This window comes from Ursus americanus, chromosome 8, assembly GCF_024610735.1.
Source record: "Ursus americanus isolate L20-20 chromosome 8, mUrsAme1.1.p, whole genome shotgun sequence".
Classification (NCBI taxonomy): Eukaryota; Metazoa; Chordata; class Mammalia; order Carnivora; family Ursidae; genus Ursus; species Ursus americanus.
The window spans coordinates 1,820,111-1,841,884 of NC_142134.1; the positions used below are offsets into that span (position 1 = coordinate 1,820,111).

General features: G+C 38.3%; 1 protein-coding gene across 7 annotated transcripts in view; it reads right to left on the bottom strand.

The window, feature by feature from the left end:
- LOC123789071 (uncharacterized) overlaps positions 1-21,774 on the bottom strand; it is an 81,263-nt gene that overhangs the window by 58,269 nt on the left and 1,220 nt on the right. For all 7 annotated transcript variants that reach the window (XM_087863938.1, XM_087863939.1, XM_087863940.1 and 4 more), the window contains exon 2: positions 18,435-18,512. The gene's annotated coding sequence lies outside the window, so the exon portion shown is untranslated. The remainder of the gene's footprint in view (positions 1-18,434; positions 18,513-21,774) is intronic.

The following is a 21,774-nucleotide window of genomic DNA, read 5'->3' on the forward strand; positions in this document are numbered from 1 at the left end:
TTCCCCCACCCCCTCCCCTCTGAGGCCCTCAGTTTGTTTCTCATAGTCCATAGTCTCTCATGTTTCATTCCCCCTTCTGATTACCCCCCCTTTCTTTATCCCTTTCTTCCCCTACCGATCTTCCTAGTGCTTATGTTCCATAGATAAGAGATCATATGATAGTTGTCTTTCTCTGCTTGACTTATTTCACTTAGCATTATCTCCTCCAGTGCCGTCCATGTTGCAGCAAATGTTGAGAATTCGTTCTTTCTGATAGCTGAGTAATATTCCATTGTATATATGGACCACAACTTCTTAATCCAGTCATCTGTTGAAGGGCATCTCGGCTCCTTCCACGATTTAGCTATTGTGGACATTGCTGCTATGAACATTGGGGTGTATATGGCACTTCTCTTCACTACGTCTGTATCTTTGGGGTAAACACCCAGTAGTGCAATGGCTGGATCATAGGGTAGCTCAATTTTTAACTTTTTAAGGGACCTCCACACTGTTTTCCAGAGTGGCTGTACCAACTTGCATTCCCACCAACAATGTAGGAGGGATCCCCTTTCTCCACATCCTCTCCAGCAATTGTTGTTTCTTCCTTGTCAATTTTTGCCATTGTAACTGGCGTAAGGTTGTATCTCAGTGTGGTTTTGATTTGAATTTCCTTGATGGCTAATGATTTTGAACATTTCTTCATGTGTCTGTTAGCCATTTGTATGTCTTCATTGGAAAAGTGTCTGTTCATATCCTCTGCCCATTTTTTGATTTGTTTGTTTCTCACGTATTGAGTTTGAGAAGTTCTTTGTAGATCTTGGATACCAGTCCTTTATCTGTAGTGTCATTTGCAAATATATTCTCCCATTCCGTGGGCTGCCTCTTAGTTTTTTGGACTGTTTCCCTGGCTGTGCAGAAAGCTTTTATCTTGATGAAGTCCCACAAGTTCATTTTATCTTTTGTTTCTCTTGCCTTTGGAGATGTGTCATGAAAAAGGTTGCTGTGACTGATGTCGTAGAGGTTGTTGCCTATGTTCTCCTCTAGGATTTCGATGGATTCCTGTCTCACATCGAGGTCTTTCATCCATTTGGAGTTTACCTTTGTGTATGGTGTGAGAGAGTGGTCAAGTTTCATTCTTTTGCATGTAGCTGTCCAATTTTCCCAGCACCATTTATTGAAGAGACTGTCTTTTTTCCACGGGATGTTTTTTCCTGCTTTATCAAAGATTAGTTGCCCAAAGAGCCGAGGGTCCATTTCTGGGCTCTCTATTCTGTTCCATTGGTCTATGTGTCTGTTTTTGTGCCAGTATCATGCTATCTTTGTGATCACAGCTTTGTAGTACAGCTCGAAATCTGGCATTGTGATGCCCCCAGCTTTGTTTTTCCTTTTCAACAGTTCCTTGGAGATTTGGGGCCTTCTCTGGTTCCATAGAAATTTAAGGACTATTTGTCAAAATACCGAGGACATTTTTCAAAGAACTGAGTTGGCAGGTTAATGACCTACCAAGAGAGAGTAGATTCTTCAAGGAACCTTAAAATACAGTAATTTTGACTGTACAACTCTAGTGAATATGCCCTAAGGAAAAAAAGATCTACAAAGAAATATTAAATTGTTTTTTTCAGTTATCAGTATTAGTGATGATACTGTTCAAAACTAATTAATAAGTAATTATGTTAATGCTGTTAAGAACCAATATTTTTAGCATAAGAGCACAGACATATGACAGTACAAACAAAAAATTAACTAAAAAAATCAACCTAAATTTGGATTGGAAATATTAACATGAATTCATGATGATATATTTTCTCTTAAAACGAATTGTTTCCTTGCCCTGTCTGCTAAAAAAGTCTTGAGACAATACTTAATATTACCCAAGCTGTGGTCTTTAAATTTTTTTTCTCCATAAAAAGAAACCACAGTTTTTGCAGAAATAGGTTTTTCCAGGTCCAGGGAGGAGAATTTACAAGAGGAGTCAGAAAAACCTTGTTGTACCAGAAAATGAGGAAGCTACCACATATTATGAGTTATGACAAAAATGGCATACGAACCAAATTAAAGAGATTTCCTCATATAAGGATCAATGACTGTATTGGATTAAAAGGACATCAAATATGTTAAACTTCATGACTTCATAATGATACTCAAATGGATAAGAAGATGTGATACACACATGCACGCACGCACACAATGGAATATTATTCAGCCATAAGAAAGATTGAAATCTTGCCATTTGCAACGATGTAGATGGAGCTAGAGAGTATTATGCCAAGAAAAATAAGTCAGAGAAAGAATCTCAAGTACCATATGATTTCACTCATATATGGAATTTAAGAAACAAAACAAACGAGCAAAGGGAAGGAAAAGAGTGAGGGGCTAACCAAGAATCAGACTCTTAACTATAGAAAACAAAGTGATGATTACTGGGGGTGGGGTGGATAGTGGGGATGGGTTAAATAGGTGATGGAGATTAAAAATACACTTGTGGTGAGCACCGGGTCTTGTACGGAAGTGTTGAATTACTCTATTGTACACCTGAAACTAATATTACACTGTATGTTAACTAACTGGAATTTAAATAAAAACTTAAGAAAAAAGCCTCATTGTTCAACTTTGAAGAATGTTACAGAACCAACTCATTCTTCCACATCCTGGTAAGGAAAGGAATGTATCAAACATGTTTTTCCTGTATGAAGAACGTCAGGGTAGCCATATAGGTCATGAGGGGATCTTTACTGATGTATTCCAGCTAATAAAGAAGAAATCAAACAATGAGACCATTATTATTTTCTAATTTCTAATAAAAAATAGATCTAGGCAGGGGCGCCTGGGTAGCGTAGTCGTTAAGTGTCTGCCTTCAGCTCAGGGCATGATCCCGGTGATCTGGGATCGAGCCCCACACCAGGCTCTTCCTCTGGGAGCCTGCTTCCTCCTCTCCCACTCCCCCTGCTTGTGTTCCCTCTCTCGCTGGCTGTCTCTCTGTCAAATAAATAAATAAAATCTTTTTAAAAAATAAGAAAAAAAATAGATCTAGGCAAAGGCCAACAATAGCTGCTACAAACATTTTAATGGAAAAATCAAACCAGGAAAAAGAGGGAAAACCAAATATTACATACTTCCTAGTAGAGGTGCACCACATCAATATGGCTTATTTTTGACAAAATGTCCAACTGAGTCTGATCAGACCTCTAAATCTAACTATCCATAGAAGATGGAATAATATGTTGACACTACGGGTATACAGTCAGCAAAATCTAGAATGTGGAAAACTATAGGATCAACAGTCCTGTGTTTTTTTTTTTTTTAATTTGTGAGGAAAAGAGGGAGGGGGAATGTGTGAATTAAAGAGATTTATGAAACATGCTAAAGAAATGCAACATATGGCCCTTCTTTGGCTCTTGTTTGAGACAAACCAACTCTAAAACATTAATGAAACCATTAGAGATGCTTGAACATTGACTATGTATTTGTTAATATGAAAAAGTTGTTAATTTTAAGAAGAGTGATAATGGTATTTTTTTTAAAAAGGATCCTTTTCTTGTAGACATATATTCTAAAACATTTATGGGTGAAATGAAATGTCTGATATTTGTTCCCCATGGGAAGGGGTTACTTAGCCCTGCCTCATTGGCTCTCCAGAAGTTGTTTAGCATTTGCAGTTGGTATCTTAACAGCTCGGGCAAGCTTAAGAGGCAACATATTGATAAAGATTGTACTCATTGGAGAAGATGAAAATGAAATTGTTTAATGGATCTTTCTGCCTTTACTTTATTATCCATTAACATTCCATTATCTACCTCCAGCAGGGAAATAGACATTCCTTGATTATTGCTTCTCTGGAATTAGCTGAAAACATTTCAGTTCTTTTCGTGTTTCCCACAATTTTTGCACATCCTGGGCTTAAACCTTTCCAGAGCTATTTTAAGGCTTTATGTCACTTTTGTGATGTTTGTGTTGAAAACTTGAGATCATCATATTTTTCTCTCCTTTTCTCTCTCAATACATTTTATATCTGCAGTTTCACTATGTTGGACCATTTCCAATATTTCCTTCCTCTGTTATTATTTTAAAATGAAGAGGCCATTCCCTATATAAATTTCTATCATATCTACATTACAAATGAGTCCAAAATAGAATATTAATAGTTTTTCTATTTTGTGCATGAGGATAGTATCAGAGAGGCAAGAATGCCAGAGGGGGAGAGAGGGCGGGAGAGAAAGAGGGAGAGAGAAGAAAGAAGAGGAAGAAGAAGAAGAAGAAGAAGAAGAAGAAGAAGAAGAAGAAGAAGAAGAAGAAGAAGAAGGGGAGGAAGGAGAAGGAGAAGGAGAAGGAGAAGAAGAAGAAGAAGAAGAAGAAGAAGAAGAGGAAGAGGAAGAAGAATTATTATTATTTCTGAAGCAGAGAATTTTTTTCTAAAGAAGGATGTGACTTTTCGCAGATACCCTGATTAATTGAGACTACAATCTCATGCCTTTGTGCTGGGTTTGTAACCTCTCCCAGGGAAGTGTCACCCCTTTCTTCTACGTGAGGATCTGTAATGATATCATTATTCTCTTTCTCCCTCATCTAAATGCTCTCCACTAGCCTGGCACAGTAGGGCTTATGAAAGAACGAACCCTACTCTTGTGCAGCTTCTATGTAGTTGCTCTTCAGCGTTCATTTCCAAAATCATGATCTTCATTGAATAGAGGCAGAGGGTGCACCACCTGTGCCCCCTTTGTTACCTAAGTGGGGCTTCAAGGTTGCTCAAGTTAAATTCCTCTACCTTTCAACTATATTGTTTCTCACAGTGAGTCAGCAGAAATGAGTTCACATCCAATATGGGTTTTCTATTTTGCCTGACTCACTCTAGAGCTATTTTAATAATCTTTACTCCATATACTGTTATAGAGAGGCAGCACATTATTATGATTTTCGGTTTTAAATAATATACATGACCAATGAAAATGTTGAACTTGTGATCATTCAGGAAGCTAGCTAATTAGCTCAGAGTGATTAACGTCTAAAAGATTAAATGTGGATTAAGGTTGTAGGGGTGTGTGTGTGAGAGAGAGAGAAAGAGAGAGAGAGAGAGAGAGAGAGAGAGAGAGAAAGAGATTAAAAGAGGAATCTTGAAAAGAGTGACTATTCCTGTAAAATGCAAAATGGAAGTAAAACTATGTAATAGTCTAGTTTGAATTTTATTATTGAGTTACTTTGTCTATTTCATTGAAATTGGGAAATATTCTGATCAAATCTAAAATGATATGAATATCTCCAAATATTTTTTATCAGGTTAATTTTTATTTGTTCAAAATTCAGTTTAAGTGAGATGAGATGAATGGGAAGAGGAGAGTGTAAAAATTGTGGGGAGAAAACTGATGCTAGATTCAAACCACCATTTAATTAGTTCATTCATCTCTCTACCCCGGCATCTGTCACACTGGCTGGTCCATAATGGGTGCTCAATACATCTCTGTTGGATTAAATTGTGGTGATAAACATCAAAAAAATAAAATACACGTCAGTTACTGTATTCATATGATGTCTATACTCAAATACTTATGTGTCTGTAGTACATGCGGATACAGTTTAGCTTTTTGGATCACAGTACTGCCATTTAAAGTTTTTAAGGTTTGTCTTGAATGAAGCATCTTGTCTTGAGCTGATGGTTGGTATTTTAGTCTCACTCATCTAGTGCTTTTTATAAAATACAGGTTAATATTTACTTTTATTTAAAAATATAAAACGCTATGCTAAATAACAAAATTGTAGAGTGAGGGAAATATTACTGTGTTTTTTTAAAATGTTTTTTTATTATATTATGTTAGTCACCATACAGTACATCCCTTGTTTCTGATGTAAAGTTCGATGATTCCTTAGTTGTGTATAACACCCAGTGCACCATGCAATACGTGCCCTCCTTACTACCCATCACCAGTCTATCCCATTACCCACGCCCCTCCCCTCTGAAGCCCTCAGTTTGTTTCTCAGAGTCCATAGTCTCTCATGCTTCATTCCCCCTTCTGATTACCCCCCCTTTCTTTATCCCTTTCTTCGCCTACCGATCTTCCTAGTGCTTATGTTCCATAGATGAGAGAAATCATATGATAATTGCCTTTCTCTGCTTGACTTATTTCACTTAGCATTATCTCCTCCAGTGCCGTCCATGTTGCAGCAAATGTTGAGAACTCGTTCTTTCTGATAGCTGAGTAATATTCCAGTGTATATATGGACCACAACTTTTTAATCCAGTCATCTGTTGAAGGGCATCTCGGTTCCTTCCACGATTTAGCTATTGTGAACATTGCTGCTATGAACATTGGGGTGCATATGGCCCTTATCTTCACTACGTCTGTATCTTTGGGGTAAACACCCAGTAGTGCAATGGCTGGATCATAGAGTAGCTCAATTTTTAACTTTTTAAGGGACCTCCACACTGTTTTCCAGAGTGGCTGTACCAACTTGCATTCCCACCAACAATGTAGGAGGGATCCCCTTTCTCCACATCCTCTCCAGCAATTGTTTCCTGCCTTGTCAATTTTTGCCATTCTAACTGGCGTAAGGTGGTATCTTAGTGTGGTTTTGATTTGAATTTCCCTGATGGCTGGTGATTTGAACATTTTTTCATGTGTCTGTTAGCCTTTTGTATGTCATCATTGGAAAAGTGTCTGTTCATATCTTCTGCCCATTTTTTGATTTGTTTCTTTGTTTCTTGCGTATCGAGTTTGAGAAGTTCTTTGTAGATCTTGGATACCAGTCTTCTATCTGTAGCATCATTTGCAAATATATTCTCCCATTCCGTGGGCTGCCTCTTAGTTTTTTTGACTGTTTCCTTGGCTGTGCAGAAGGCTTTTATCTTGATGAAGTCCCACAAGTTCTTTTTATCTTTTGTTTCTCTTGCCTTTGGAGATGTGTCATGAAAAAGGTTGCTTTGGCCAATGTCGTAGAGGTTGCTGCCTATGTTCTCCTCTAGGATTTCGATGGATTCCTGTCTCACATCAAGGTCTTTCATCCATTTGGAGTTTACCTTTGTGTATGGTGTGAGAGAGTGGTCAAGTTTCATTCTTTTGCATGTAGCTGTCCAATTTTCCCAGCACCATTTATTGAAGAGACTGTCTTTTTTCCACGGGATGTTTTTTCCTGCTTTATCAAAGATTAGTTGCCCAAAGAGCCGAGGGTCCATTTCTGGATTCTCTATTCTGTTCCATTGGTCTATGTGTCTGTTTTTGTGCCAGTACCATGCTATCTTTGTGATCACAGCTTTGTAGCACAGCTCGAAATCCGGCATTGTGATGCCCCCAGCTTTGTTTTTCCTTTTCAACAGTTCCTTGGAGATTCGGGGCCTTTTCTGGTTCCATACAAATTTAAGGACTATTTGTTCCAGTTCTTTGAAAAATGTCATCGGTATTTTGATCAGGATAGCACTGAAAGTGTAGATTGCTCTGGGTAGCATGTACATTTTAACTATGTTAATTCTTCCGATCCATGAGCATGGAATATCTTTCCATCTTTTTGTGTCTTCTTCAATGTCTTTCAAGAGTGATTTATAGTTTCTAGAATATAGATCCTTTACGTGTCTGGTTAAGTTAATTCCAAGGTAACGTATGGTTTTTGGTGCTATTGTCAATGGGATGGATTCCCTAATTTCTCTTTCTTCAGTCTCATTATTCGTGTATAGAAATGCTACTGATTTCTGAGCATTGATTTAGTATCCCGCCACATTACTGAATTGCTCTATAACTTCTAATAGTTTGGGAGTGGATTATTTTGGGTTTTCCCTACAGAGTATCATGTCATCTGCGAAGAGAGACATTTTGACTTCCTCTTTGCCGATTTGGATATCTTTTTTCCATTTTTGTTGTCTGATTGCTGTTGCAAGGACTTCTAGTACTATGTTGAATAATAGTGGCGAGAGTGGGCATCCTTGTCGTGTTCCTGATCTTAAAGAAAAGGCTTCCAGCTTTTCCCCATTGAGAATAATATTTGCTGTAGGCTTTTCATAGATGGATTTTATGAGATTGAGGAATGTATCCTCTATCCCTACACTCTGAAGGGTTTTAATCAGGAAAGGATGCTGTATTTTGTCAAATGCTTTTTCTGCATCTATTGAGAGAATCATATGATTTTTGAATTTTTCTTTCTGGATAAAATCTAAGACATTGATCAATTTGCGAATGTTGAACCACGCTTGCATCCCAGGGATGAATCCCACTTGGTCATGATGGATAATCCTTTTAATGTACTGTTGGATTCTATTAGCCAGGATCTTGTTAAGGATTTTGGTGTCCATATTCATTAGGGAAATCGGTCTGTAATTCTCCTTTTTGATGGGGTCTTTGCCTGGTTTGGGGATCAAGGTAATATTGGCCTCATAGAATGAGTTTGGTAACTTTCCTTCTGTTTCTATTTTTTGAAATAGCTTTAGGAGAATAGGTATTATTTCTTCTTTGAATGTTTGGTAGAATTCCCCAGGAAAACCATCCAGGCCTGACTTACACACTTTTAACTCTAATTTTTTAATCTAAATATATGGTTTTGAGGATCTTCAGTTTCCTCCCAAAACAAGAACCTCAACATGTTTCAACTATCCTTTGAACACTACTCCTCTTTCATATCCCTTATTATATACTAGGATTTTGTCTTTTCTAAAAAAAATACCCTAAAAACCAAGTTCTTATTAGTAGTTGGTTAAATTTATCAGAATGCTTTCCACTTCCTGAATTTGTCAGTTTCTTCCATTCCACTTCTCCCCACCACCCACCCCCAACCCTGCCCTGCCGCAACACATGCTTTGGTAGTTTTCTCAATTAACATCTAAGTCCTCTTAATATTTCTATGTTTGCAAATGTCAATATAATTCTACCCTCACTCTTATAATAGGTTCACTAGACATAAAATTCTAGATGACAGTTATTTCACTCCAGCATTTTGAGGATAATTAGTATATTACCTTCTGTTATATCCTTCCACTGGTGGGAAATTTGCTGTCTAATGTCAATCCTCTTAGGTAAGTTTTGGTTTTGTTTGTTTTGTTTTTTTCCTTTCTGGAAGCTTTTAAAATTGTTCTTTTTATTCTTGATGCTTCCCAATTTCACAAATCTGTGACTAGGTGTGAAGTTACTTTTAATTATTTCACTTGCTCTTTGCAATACACTTTCAATCTCGGGAATTTTGAAAATTCCTCAGATTTTGAAAAATTCGTCTGTCATTTGAATATTGAATATTGCTTATTTCCTCTATTCACTTCTTCGGGAATTACTGTTAGATTTTAGTGCAAATGTTGGAGCCTCTCTAGCTATCCTTCATTTCTTTTAATTACTCAAAATCATTTTATCTATCCAGGCTGCATTCTGAACAAATTCCTGAGTATTATCTTGCAATTCACTAATTCTGTCTTTGATTTTGACCTGTCTAGGAGGAAGTCATCTTCCACCTACAGCTTTTGTTGGATGTGTTTCCACATTTTGGAATTTGGAGATTTTGGGTTTTTCTCTACTTGAAAGTTCTTGATGACTCTCTCTTTCCTCTGCTCACCTCTCTTTCGCCCAATATTTTGACAGTCCAGAACCAAATCTCCTATCAGCAGCTCCAAGTTCCTCCCTCCCAGTAAAACTGAGCATACTGAAAATGAATTTTCATTTCTAGGGAAGGTAGGCTCAAGACTGATCCAAACACTATATACAGAAACCTCCATAGACTCAAGCTTTGCATAAGCCACAGCCCCAGGTCTGGTACCCCCAGTCACTGGTAGTAAGCCTCCAGTCTCCCCAGCTGAACAGGGAATTCCTATTGTAACCCCTGGATTCAAACCAAACCTGGCTTGGTTGTTTTTTTGTTTTGTTTTTTTGCCCTTACCCCTTTACCTTCTGGGAGCCAAACACCGAGCAGATCCTTGGCTTCAACTTTTCACCCCTTTATACTGCTGTACTATTTCTGATATCCAGAAATTCTAACTTTAATTTGCTCCTCTTATATTGTATCCAGCATTAATAGCTTGGATGTAGAGAGTAGAGTGAGGTCATGAAATACTCAAAAGAGGGAATTTATAAACCCTATTCTTTCCATTTTATATTTATTAAATATTTCTTATAGAATAAGGGAACTATTTTCATTACTATATAAGACAAAATCCAACTTCATTAATTTAATTGATACTTAAAGAAATAAAACGATGTACATAATGCTTCCAAAGCAAAAACATTGTGCTTGAGAGACATTAAATCAAAAACATGTAAATCATCACTTAACTCTTGTCATCTAGTGGTTAAAAACAACTCCTAAAACACAACAGCATAGCTAAAATAAAAATGATAACCAAACGTAACAAAGATTCAGAAAGAACACTTGATGGTCTGCAGCAGGAAAGAAAGTAGGAGTGAAAGGAAATCTAATTAAAAGTACATTTGTATTTCAACATTTACCATTAAATACTCCAAATTTTAAATAGGTGAGTGAGTAGTGTGTCTGTCTATATGTCTGTATGGAGAAGAAAAACAGGTCTACAGAGAATGGAAATGTAGTTGGAATTTCAAATCTTTTGGTCTAAGGCATTACTAAATGTGAGTAAAACGAAAAATGCAAAATTAGAGCAAAATATTTTTATCTGTTTTGTTAAAATATGCATCCTAAATTTCTAGTTCCTGGTACAAAGAGATACTTAATTACTAATCGTTGATCAATCAGTAGTATGTGGTTGACACATTGTATCTTGATTTCATCAACATAATTAACAAGACTCTTGTTACTTAGAGAACAATTAAAGAAATAAGACTGAATAACAGGTACAATTAAGTAAACTAATCATTAGTTCATGATCTTTCTCAATGTTCATTTATTAGTGAATTGAAGTGATATGAACTGAAATGAAAATAACAGTTGCAGACGATCTAATTTCAGGACAGACAGGAAGAATGCCAACTATAGTCATCCATCTGGAAAAGCTGAAATGATCTATCTAGAGGCACCTTCTCTAACAGGGGGTCATTAGCTACATGAGTAGTCTTCTATTTTAACAGCTTGCTCCCGACATAATCCAGGGAAACCAGCCACAATTCTATTTTCCCTTTCCCTTTGACTTCACCTGGAGACCTCCTCTGGGTTGTCTGGCAACCCAGATGGATTTCATTGATGAGAACCCAGAGCTCAATGTCTCCAAAAGCAATGTGTTCATAGTAAGCTATACTCAGGTAGCAGGCAGAGGAGGGGAAATGTCATTCTTGTCTCTATCTTTCTCTAGCTCTCCCCACTAACCATGAAGTCATTCTAGCTAACTTTCTCCCCAGTATCAATCGTGCTAGGTCAAATTACATAATCTGATCAAAAGAACAAAGACTGGTAAGAATTACAATTTGGACAAGCTAGAAATATTTTCATTTTATTTTACTATTTATTCAATTACTAAGCAAAGGAGATCAAGCGCATTTAGAGATGCAGGCGAATTCTGCTTTCATGCTTCTCACAGAATCAAGACCAGATTTAGTGAAGGATCCATATCCATATACCCAAGGATGCCAGAACTACTAATTTTCTGGTTTCATTCTCTTTTAGACAGGAAACATCAGTCCACCACACTAGTTTTTGGAAGCAGTGTAGAGAGGACTTCATTGGAAAGTAACCTTTTCTCTTTGGGAGTGCTTGAGGAATCACTTATGTATAGTTCATTTGATATAAGTAATGATTCCCCCATGTTATTTCGTCACAACTGATTCCTACGTTGGCCACTGATCCCCTGTGTTTCACTCTTCTCTGGGGCCCCTCATTCCAGGAGGGTCTTTGGAAGAAGCCCCACTCAAGGAGGACCAATTCAGCTTCCTTTCGGTTGGTGTGCATCTAGCCCATAAGAAATAACACAAGAACTAATGGCCAGGTTTAGGGTTGATAACTTCTTTTTGTAAGTTTTCTTTTTATAAGTTGTTTTATTTTCACTAAAATAGCATGTGCACATATTTTACAAATCAAGTAGTGCCAAAAAGCTTAAAACAAAAACAGCAGTTCCCTTATGCCTTCTACCCCTTATCTACTACCCACTCCCACTCCTCAGAGACAGCCACTTTCAAATCTCTTAACTTGTAATGTGGGTACTGAGCATGTTTCCAGTTAATAGATGCACAAATTTCTACAGGATTAGGTTGTTATCACTGCCAAAGTTGGCAGTAAGATAAGGGGATTAGCTATTTTTTTAGGGGTTCCCTGGGATTTGCTTCTACTTTCAGCTAACTCTCCAATGGTTTCTCATAAGATGACAAGTTATCTCAGAAAGAGATCAAATTACAAACCTATTAAGAAAAAACTGAAGGGCACCTGGGTGGTGCAGTCATTAAGCGTCTGCCTTCTGCTCAGGGCCAGGGCATGATCCTGGCATTCCGGGATCGAGCCCCACATCAGGCTCCTCCGCTGGGAGCCTGCTTCTTCCTCTCCCACTCCCCCTGCTTGTGTTCCCTCTCTCACTGGCTCTCTCTCTCTCTGTCAAATAAATAAATAAATAAATCTTAAAAAAAAAAGAAAAGAAAAAGAAAAAACTGAAAAACAAGAGTCCACTCCAGCAAAAAGCTCAATGTTTTACAGTGGCAAGTGCTACTATTAGGTTTTCAAATAAACCCATGCCATGATTATTCTGTGTATCAAGAAAATTCATGCTGTTCCCGTGTATATATTTGCAAAAGTATTTGGAAATAACTCCAAAAACTAAAGCAGTAATGCTTAAAACACTTAAGAGAAGCATACATAACACTAAGGTTAAACCAGGGTGTTTTACTGGTGAGCGGATCTTACACTTCACCAAATTAAATAAATATTTTAATTTTAAAAGGTCAGCGTATCCTCTGGTACTGATATATACATTAAAGATTGTAAAACAAAAGAAGCAAAAAACCAAATACATGGAAATCATAATCAAAACAACCATTCTTACCCACCATGCAAATGTAAAAGTATATGCCCTACATGGTAATTTGTTCTGCTAATTACATATGCAATGCCTTTTATGGATCCTGGAAGGAAATGATGTGGTTCTCAATATTACTGGTATACAGATATCACAGAGATTACATTTCAGAGACAGCTCTAGGCCTGAAAAAATTATGTTATTAGGGTCCATTCTAGTTACAGTATATCAATTAAACTTTTCAAGACAGATACTTCATGTGTATTTTTAGCTACTTCTCTCAGTATGGAAATAACTTCTTGGAAACAGTCATTTTTCACAGGTATTAAAGTATTTATATTTCATTTCTTAAAATATCATCGAGATGTTGAGGGCACAATAACTATCACCAACTGATGTTTCAAAAGGATAAACATCAGGGGCGCCTGGGTGGCACAGCGGTTAAGCGTCTGCCTTCGGCTCAGGGCGTGATCCCAGCGTTACGGGATCGAGCCCCACGTCAGGCTCCTCCACTATGAGCCTGCTTCTTCCTCTCCCACTCCCCCTGCTTGTGTTCCCTCTCTCTCTGGCTGTCTCTATCTCTGTCGAATAAATAAATAAAATCTTTAAAAAAACAAAACAAAACAAAAAAACAACAACAACAACAAAAAAAGGATAAACATCAAGCTTTCAACCATTTAGCAAACTGGGATATAAGAAAATTGAGATACAGCCTTACTGTCAAAGAGCTTATAGTATAGTTGGGAAGCCATATGGAAGCTCTGAGATATAAGTACTACACATGGTGTGAGAGGAACACAGAGGATCAACAACTAGAGGCTTCTTGGAAAATGACACTTGAACTAATTCTGGAAAAGAATTGCAGTTAGTCATAAAAGGAAGGTGAAGCTGGAATACATCAGTGGTATTAGTGATACACAAGAAGGCAAGGGTCCTGGGTGGTTGGATGTGGGCTGTGAGCAAGAGCAGCAGTGAAAAGTAACTTCCAATTTTTCTCTCAGATAACTGGGTTGTTGTTGAACCAACTGAAAATTGTAACAAAAGAGACAGAGCTGACCATAAAACATAGGAGGCTAGTTTGGGAAATTTTGAGATGCCCGTCGGATGTTCATGGGATATCCAATAAAGAGTTAGATGTTCATTTCTAAGATAAGGGGGAATTTTGGATTAGAGATATATAAGAGTTAGTCTACATGGGGCGCCTGGGTGGCTCAGCCATTAAGCCTCTGCCTTCAGCTCAGGTCATGATCCCAGGGTCCTGGAATCGAGCCCCACATCAGGCTCCCTGCTCAGCACAAAGCCTGCTTCTCCCTCTCACACTCCCCTTGCTTGTGTTCCCTCTCTCGCTGTCTCTGTCAAATAAATAAATAAAATCTTTTAAAAAAAATCTACAAATGGTAGCTAAAACAGTGACGGGGGCAGAGAATATAAAGAGCAGAGGACTGAATGAAACCACTAGGAATCTTAATACCTAAGAGTAAGTCAAAGATGAGGAGCTGACCGAGGAGATCAAAGAGTGGTGGTCAGAGAGTAAAAGGAAACCAGGAAAGGGATGTGTATTAGAATCTGAGGGAGCAGAGCCAGATGTGGGGCTCCATCCCAGGACCCTAGAATCATGACCTGAGCTGAAGGCAGACACTTAACTGACAGAGCCACCCAGGAGCCCCAGAGCTACACTTTCCAATACACTCTCCATTAGTCCCATGTGGCTACTGAAGACTTGAAATGTGGCTAGTGTACCTGAGGAGCTAAATGTTTAATTTTAATTCTAATTTAAAAACTGATAATTGATTCAGTTATTCAAAAACTTTAAAGTACATTTGGGACAACTAGGATATGTGACTATTTTTTCAATGGTAAACTATATAACTTCTAAACAAGATCAATATTTCTAATCAAAATTGACCATCAGAATTGAGACATGCTGTTAAGTATGGAACATGTTCTGAATTTTGAGGATTTTGTTTAAAGAAAACAATGTAATGGGGAGGGGAAGGTGGCAGCAGAGTAAGGACCCTTGGCTCACCTCATCCAATGAATACAACTAGGTAACTATCAAATCATCCTAAATACTCTAGAAATCGATCTGAAGACTGGCAGAACAAACTCCACAACTAAAGGTAGAGAGGAGGCCACATCGAAGAAGATAGGAAGTGCGGAGATGTGACTTGGGAAAGAAACATATCCAGGCTGAAGCAGTGGGGATGAAGCCGCGGTGGCGGAGATGGGTGAGAGACAGACCAGCATGCAGGGGAGCAGAAGGGGAAAATGAATCCCCCGCAGCAATTGGCTTGGAAGGCAAGAGGGCCCAAAGTTCATGAGTTCTTGCAACCAGCCAGGCTTAAAGCCAGGAATTTTAAAGGTCAGTATGCTGGGTCTGGGAGAACTTAGAGGACACTGGGGCTGCGCCTGGAGAGAAGGCAGGGCAAACAGCTCACAGACACACACATAGCTTGGAAACAGAGATCTGAAGAGCATCTGGGGCACATAGTGGGGAGGTTATTCACTTGGAGTGCGCCCCTGAGAGACAGCATTCATGGAGAGACCCCTCCAGGAACAAGAAACTGGCTGGCAACATTTCCCTCCCCCACCCCTTGGCATAAGCACAGGGCCACCTGTGGGAACAAGCACAGTGCCAACACTCCCTACCTAACTTGCTCACACCAAGCCCAAACCCCCTATGCTCCAGTGGAAATGCCTTTCCCAGTCAAGCTTGCCTCAGTCCCAGTGCAGCAGGCCCTCCCCCAGAAGACTGGCCCAAACCCCTGCCTTGGCATCTCCCCAACCTGAAGTTTTGCAAAGCCTCAGTTCACATGGTGGTAGCAGCCACAGGTCTCATTTCACAAGCAGACCAGAGCACCCCTAGGTAAAACATGCCACATTCAGGCCAGGGATCAACACTGACACACAACGAGAGGTTCTGCAGACAAATGGCCTGAAGGATAAAGCAGCCAGAACACAACAGCAGAGCACAGGCAGCAAGTGAGCAAAATATTTGAACAGATAAAAAATCCAAAAAAATGAGCAAAGGAGAAAGGACTTTTTCATCCAAATGGACAATTTAAAAAATAAGATGTATTTTTTATTATTAAATAATATATTTTTAAATATTAAATAATATATTTTAAAATATTATGAAATAATAATGAAAAGATGCTCAATTTTATTTGCAGTCAGGGAACTGCAGATTAAATTAATAATAAATTAATAATAATAAAATATCTTCTTCCCTATAAAATTTTTAAAATAGAAATATTGGTAATATCAAGTAATGGTGAAGGATGGAGAAGCAGACACTCACATACTCTTGGTTGTAGTATGACTGGTACAAATTATTTAGAAAGTAATTTAGTAGTACTTGTTATAATTCAAAACAAGCATATCATTTGGGTCAACATTTTAACTGCCAGCAATCTATCTACACTATGAAAATAGAGGCAAGAATGTGTGGAAGTGTACACAGATGGGTTTTTGTATTATAAGCTATATAAAACGGTGGCAACAATCTAAAAGTCCAGATAAAGGAATGGCTGAATTAACCATAATTGAATACATACAATTGAATATTAGGCAGCCAGTTTAAAAAAAAAGGCAGATCTACATATTGATTTGTTAGCATAAAAAGCAAATTGCATATCAGTAAGTACAGAATGATTCCATTATGAAGATAAAAACTTGGCTACTTCCCAAACATGTTTTCTACATATACTAAAGAAAAGGTCAGAAACAACATTCGTCACCTTAAGGAAGATGAAATTTGAAGGGTGGTAAGGATTATTCACTCAACAACTTTAGATAATTTCTTTTAGAGTGACTCTTCTTTTTGTTACTTTATAGCCTTTCTTCTGAAATAGAGAATAATTCCTGAAGCAACGTCCTGGAGGAGACTGAAGAGGAGACTGAAGAGGACAGACTCAGGGTGTAAACAGAAGAATGCGCCTCAGACCCTCAGAGGTAACAAACGCCTCATTCTCCGGAAGTGTGTGATAATAGAACTGGTGGGATATGGGTCAATTGGAGCACAGTCTGTAAGGGTAGGAGAGGTGGGAGGTGAGACATCCTGCCTGGTGGCCTGGTTTCTCAGGAAGGATGAGGATGGGACTCAGGCATGAGGAGAGTGAGGGAGGTCTGGAACCATCACTGAGGGAAAGAGGAGGAATGCTCACCAAGGACAAGAGAGGAAAACTGCGCCCACAAAGTTTTCATTATCTAGGCCTGGAAGTAGCAGATTTAAGCGCGAGGCTTGCTTTCTGGCCAGAAAGCAGGGAGTGGATTTTGGTGGACTACCATAGCCGTCTCTGCAGCGCTGTGACTACCTGGAATATCCCCTGCAAGCTGCATGGCTTTGCCCGCCCCTCACTCATTCTTATTCTATTTGACACACATCCAAACTCCATTTTAACAAGTGCCTCTTATTATGAAGACATCACAGACTTACTGAAGCTGACAGGAATCCTAGAAATTCTCTCAGCCAATCTCCTCATTTTGTGGACGAGGAAATGGTAAATCACATAGATAAATGATTCTCCGGTATTACGGCATAACTTACAAATGGTGGGGTTGGACTGACCTAGGTAAGTGCTGCTTCCATGATCCCATACAAATCCTCTGTAACCATGATTAAAAGGAAAAGGATACTATGTGATCATTACAAATAGTTATAGCAGGGATGCCTGGGTGGCTCAGTCAGTTAAGCATCCGCCTTCGGCTCAGGTCATGATCGCAGGGTCCTGGGATCAAGTCCCACCTTGGGCTCCCTGCTCAGATGGGAGCCAGCTTCTCCCTCTGCCTGCTGCTCCCCCTGCTTGTGTACACGCTCACTCCCTCCCTCTCTCTCTGACAAATAAATTAAAAAATTTTTTAAAAATTAAAAAATAAAGAAATAAAACAAATAGTTATAGCAAAATTAAAGGTAAGACTTGTGCTTTGAAAATTAAACATTGTATCTACTAAAGAAAAAGTATGATGGTAATGGTATGATATAAATATATATTGTAATCAATTTTATATGAAATGCATAAAATAAGTGCAGACAGGAGAATAATTTGAATTGATGCATATTTCTAATACCAGGAGCTCCTCTGCATCCTAAAATGTGTGCCACATTCAAGAACTGCAAAACACTCTTCAAGGTTATGCCGTGGTTTTGGAAGGTGTACAGTGCCCTCTGCAGCTTCAGCAGAAATAAACACAGTTTGGAGGGAAAAACAGTAATTTAAACATCAACATGGGAGTATGTGCAATTAACATGCCTCAAAAATTCACTTTACCTTCTAAAACTGAATGAAAATATTTATGTAAAGGTCACATTTTAAGCAAAATGCACCACAGCATGTACAGCAGGTATTTTTGTAAAAAGATACACAATATAGGAAAAGAAATATATGTGCACAACCATAGATTAATTTGAGGATAACACTCTAGGAAATGGCAAAATTGCCTTTGGGATGACAATGGCACCCTGGGGATCAGATGTGTCAAGAAGGTTTATTTTTCACTGTGATTCTTCATGTACTACTTAAATGTTTTCATCACACGCATGTATTAATCTTTCAGGTAAGAAAAAAAATTAATCAATAAATGTTTTAAGTACCTTTTAGAGAAAGGATATGCATCCAAATCTTAAGCCACTCTCTCCAGAAATTCTGTAACTGCAGACAAGCTGTTCAATCTGTTAAAAACAAACAAACAAAAAACAGGCCCAAAATAAAGTCATTTATGCCAAGCCTCATATCACCAAACTGAGACTTAATTATTGTTGCAGCTCTCCCAGATATGGAATCTGAAACCAATCAATCAGGAATCACCTTATCTGTACTAGTTAGGTAATCTTCCCGGTAAACCCCTAACATTCCTTAAAGGAAAGTAACTTTTCAACAACTAATCTGCTTTTCTTGCCTAGTATGACTTCCTTATTCCAGTTCCCTTTTGCCTATTAAAGTGTCATTTTGTACAGCTCCTCAGGGCTCCTTTCTACCTGTTAGACTGGATGCTGCCCAATTTGAATCAATTTTTGCTCAAATAAACCCTTAAAATTTTTAACATGCCTGTTTATCTTTTTACAAATCTCTTTGCCTGCCCTGACCACTCAAATGAAACATAGCTTCCTTCACTGTGTTTTATCTTAGTAGATACAGCCTAGCATCTTCACAATTTAAAGTAGTCTATACTAGTTAACCAAAACCAATCCTGGATGAGCAGACTATTTTACATATAGTTTATATCTACTAACTAATTTCTTAAAGTGGAAATAATTAATATTTATTAATTAAGATATTGATGATTATGAAACAGTATACAATGAAAGGTCTATTTTCTAACACACTCCTCCCCTCCAAAGATTAGTTGTCATCTGTGCAGCTTTCCAGAAATTATGCTAATAAGTACTTATGAAGTGACTGAATAAGCAGTTTTGTAATTGAATATTTACTAGACTCCAAGTCTCCTTCTAGGTGCAGGGAGTAAAGTATAAACAAAAAAGGGTTGCTAACTTAGTTGCTCCCACTAGAGCTGAGACCCTAGTGGAAGGAGACAAATAATATGTACATAAATTGATACATACATATCATTTCTGAAAGTTCTGTCATCTTTTAAAAGAAGAGTAAAGAAAGAGAAGTCACAGACAAGAGAGTTGTTATTTTATAGAGACCTTGAGAAGGTAACATCTGAGCAGATACCAGATTTAAACGGAGGAAGGAAAAACATAGATATCTGGTTAAGGGCCTACCAGGCAGAGAACAGCCAGCGCACGGACCTTCAGAGGGCGCCCGTCCAGTATTTAAGAAACTGTCAAGAGACCATTGTGACTATAGTGGAGACAGCAAAACAAGAGAGTGGTAGAAGGTAAGTCCAGAGAGATAACAAGGGACAATATCATGTCAGGGAAACAGCTGAGACTACGGGTCTTATTCTGAGAAAAATCAGGGTTGGGGTGGCACTGGGGGTCTTAAGGGAGAATTAATATGACCTAACTTAAACTTGTAAAGGCTCACTCAAATTGTTGTGTTCCAAATAGACTGGTAGTGGGGATGGGCAAAGGCAGAAACATGGAGATAAGTTTGGTGAGAAATAAGGGTATTTTGGACCACATAGGTAGCAGAAGTTGTGATAAATGGTCATATTCTAGAATATTCTCAAGGTAGCACCAACAGAATTTTCAGGTACAATGAACTGATTTTTTTTTTAAATCAGTTAAAATATACTTTTCTTAACTCTGTCTTATCTCACTAGGTATAGCCGAGTATCATCACAGGGTAGCCACGCAAAAGAAGAAGAAGAAGAAGAAGGAGAAGAAGAAGAAGAAGAAGAAGAAGAAGAAGAAGAAGAATCATCATCATCTATACTAGCTCACAGCTGGTTAAACAAACAAATCTTGAATGATCAGACTCATTTTTATTTACTTTTTTTTTTCTATTAACTTTGAGAAACTTTTTTCTATTGACTTTGAGAGAAATGAAGTAGTTTGTGGTCTGGGTAACTACAAGGGTGGATGTGCCATCAACTGAGATGTGGGAAACTGCAGATCCAGTAGGTTTTGAGGGGAGAATCACGAATTTGGTATTAGACATTTTAAGTTTGCAATATCTAGTAGATATCCAAGATGGAAGAAATTAAGGCATATGCTTGCTAAAGACAAGTCTATTAGAGAAGGGAAATGATGACATCAGACAGAGAGACATTAAGCAGGAAGGAGCAGGATCCAATGCAAACATGGAGAAAATTTTCAGAGTGGAAGACAGACAGTTGTTCACCTAGTTACAATTAGGAAGATGAGGTAAATGGGCACAGACAAGTAGGTGGGTAACCAGGTTGGCAGGAATCAGTGTGAAGTTTCTTCTAGCTGCTTCTATTTTCATAATGAAATAGAAAAGAAAATCTTCTTTCAATAAATTAGTGAATCCCTTTCTACCCCCTTGCTTGAAACCTTCCATCAACTTTCCCTCACCATTGGAATAACAGTCAAACATTTTGTCACAGTCCCCAAGGCCCCACAGGACCTGGCCCTCACCTACCTCTCTCCATTGCCCAAAATGTTTCAGCCGCAGGGGCCTTATTTCCATGCCTCAGACATGTACAAGACAAACTCATACAAGCCTTGGGTTCTCTGACTTGGACACTCTGTCTGGGACAGGTAAAAGAGATACCCTACCCTCCCAACTATGGCTAATCCTTATCACATAGGTCTCACCTCAGAAGTCCCCTCCCCAGGCCTTTCTCAGCATCCCATCTAAAGTGGTGCCTCCTCTTAACAAAAGTTATTTTACTTACATGTTATTGTCTGCTTCTTCCCACAAATGTGTTTCATGAGAAACTAGCACCCCCAATTCACCCCCACCTTCTCATTCTCTCTCCCCTGATCTGCTGTTAACTTTTCTTCTCAAGACTCATTACCCTGTATATATAGGGCATTATCCATCTTCCCTAAGAGAATAATAGCTACATTTGGTACACGGTGGGTGTTCAATGAGTATTTCCTGATGAATGTATTTGGAAAATTAAATGAAAAAATGCATGTAGAGCACACAACAGAGCACCTGGCACATAGTAAATCTCAATAAATGTTAGCTAATCCGATGATGACAACAAAGACTAGCATGGCAACAATCACAAGCACAACTATTCAAGGCAAATCCTCTGTACTCTTGAACCAATCCCCTTCATGTTGTCAGAGATCTTCTCTCATTAATTGCATGTCCCTTCTTCCTCTTTACAGGCTCCTTCCCTTCAGCTAAATATGTGCACCATATTTTAAAAATCACCACCATTTTTTAAAAAATCAGTTAAAATATACTTTTCTTAACTCTGTCTTATCTTACTAGGTATAGGCAAGTATCATCACAGGGCAGCCACAAAAAAAAAAAAAAGAACAGTCTAGACTAGCTCACAGCTGGTTAAACAAACAAATCTTGAATGATCAGACTCATTTTTATTTA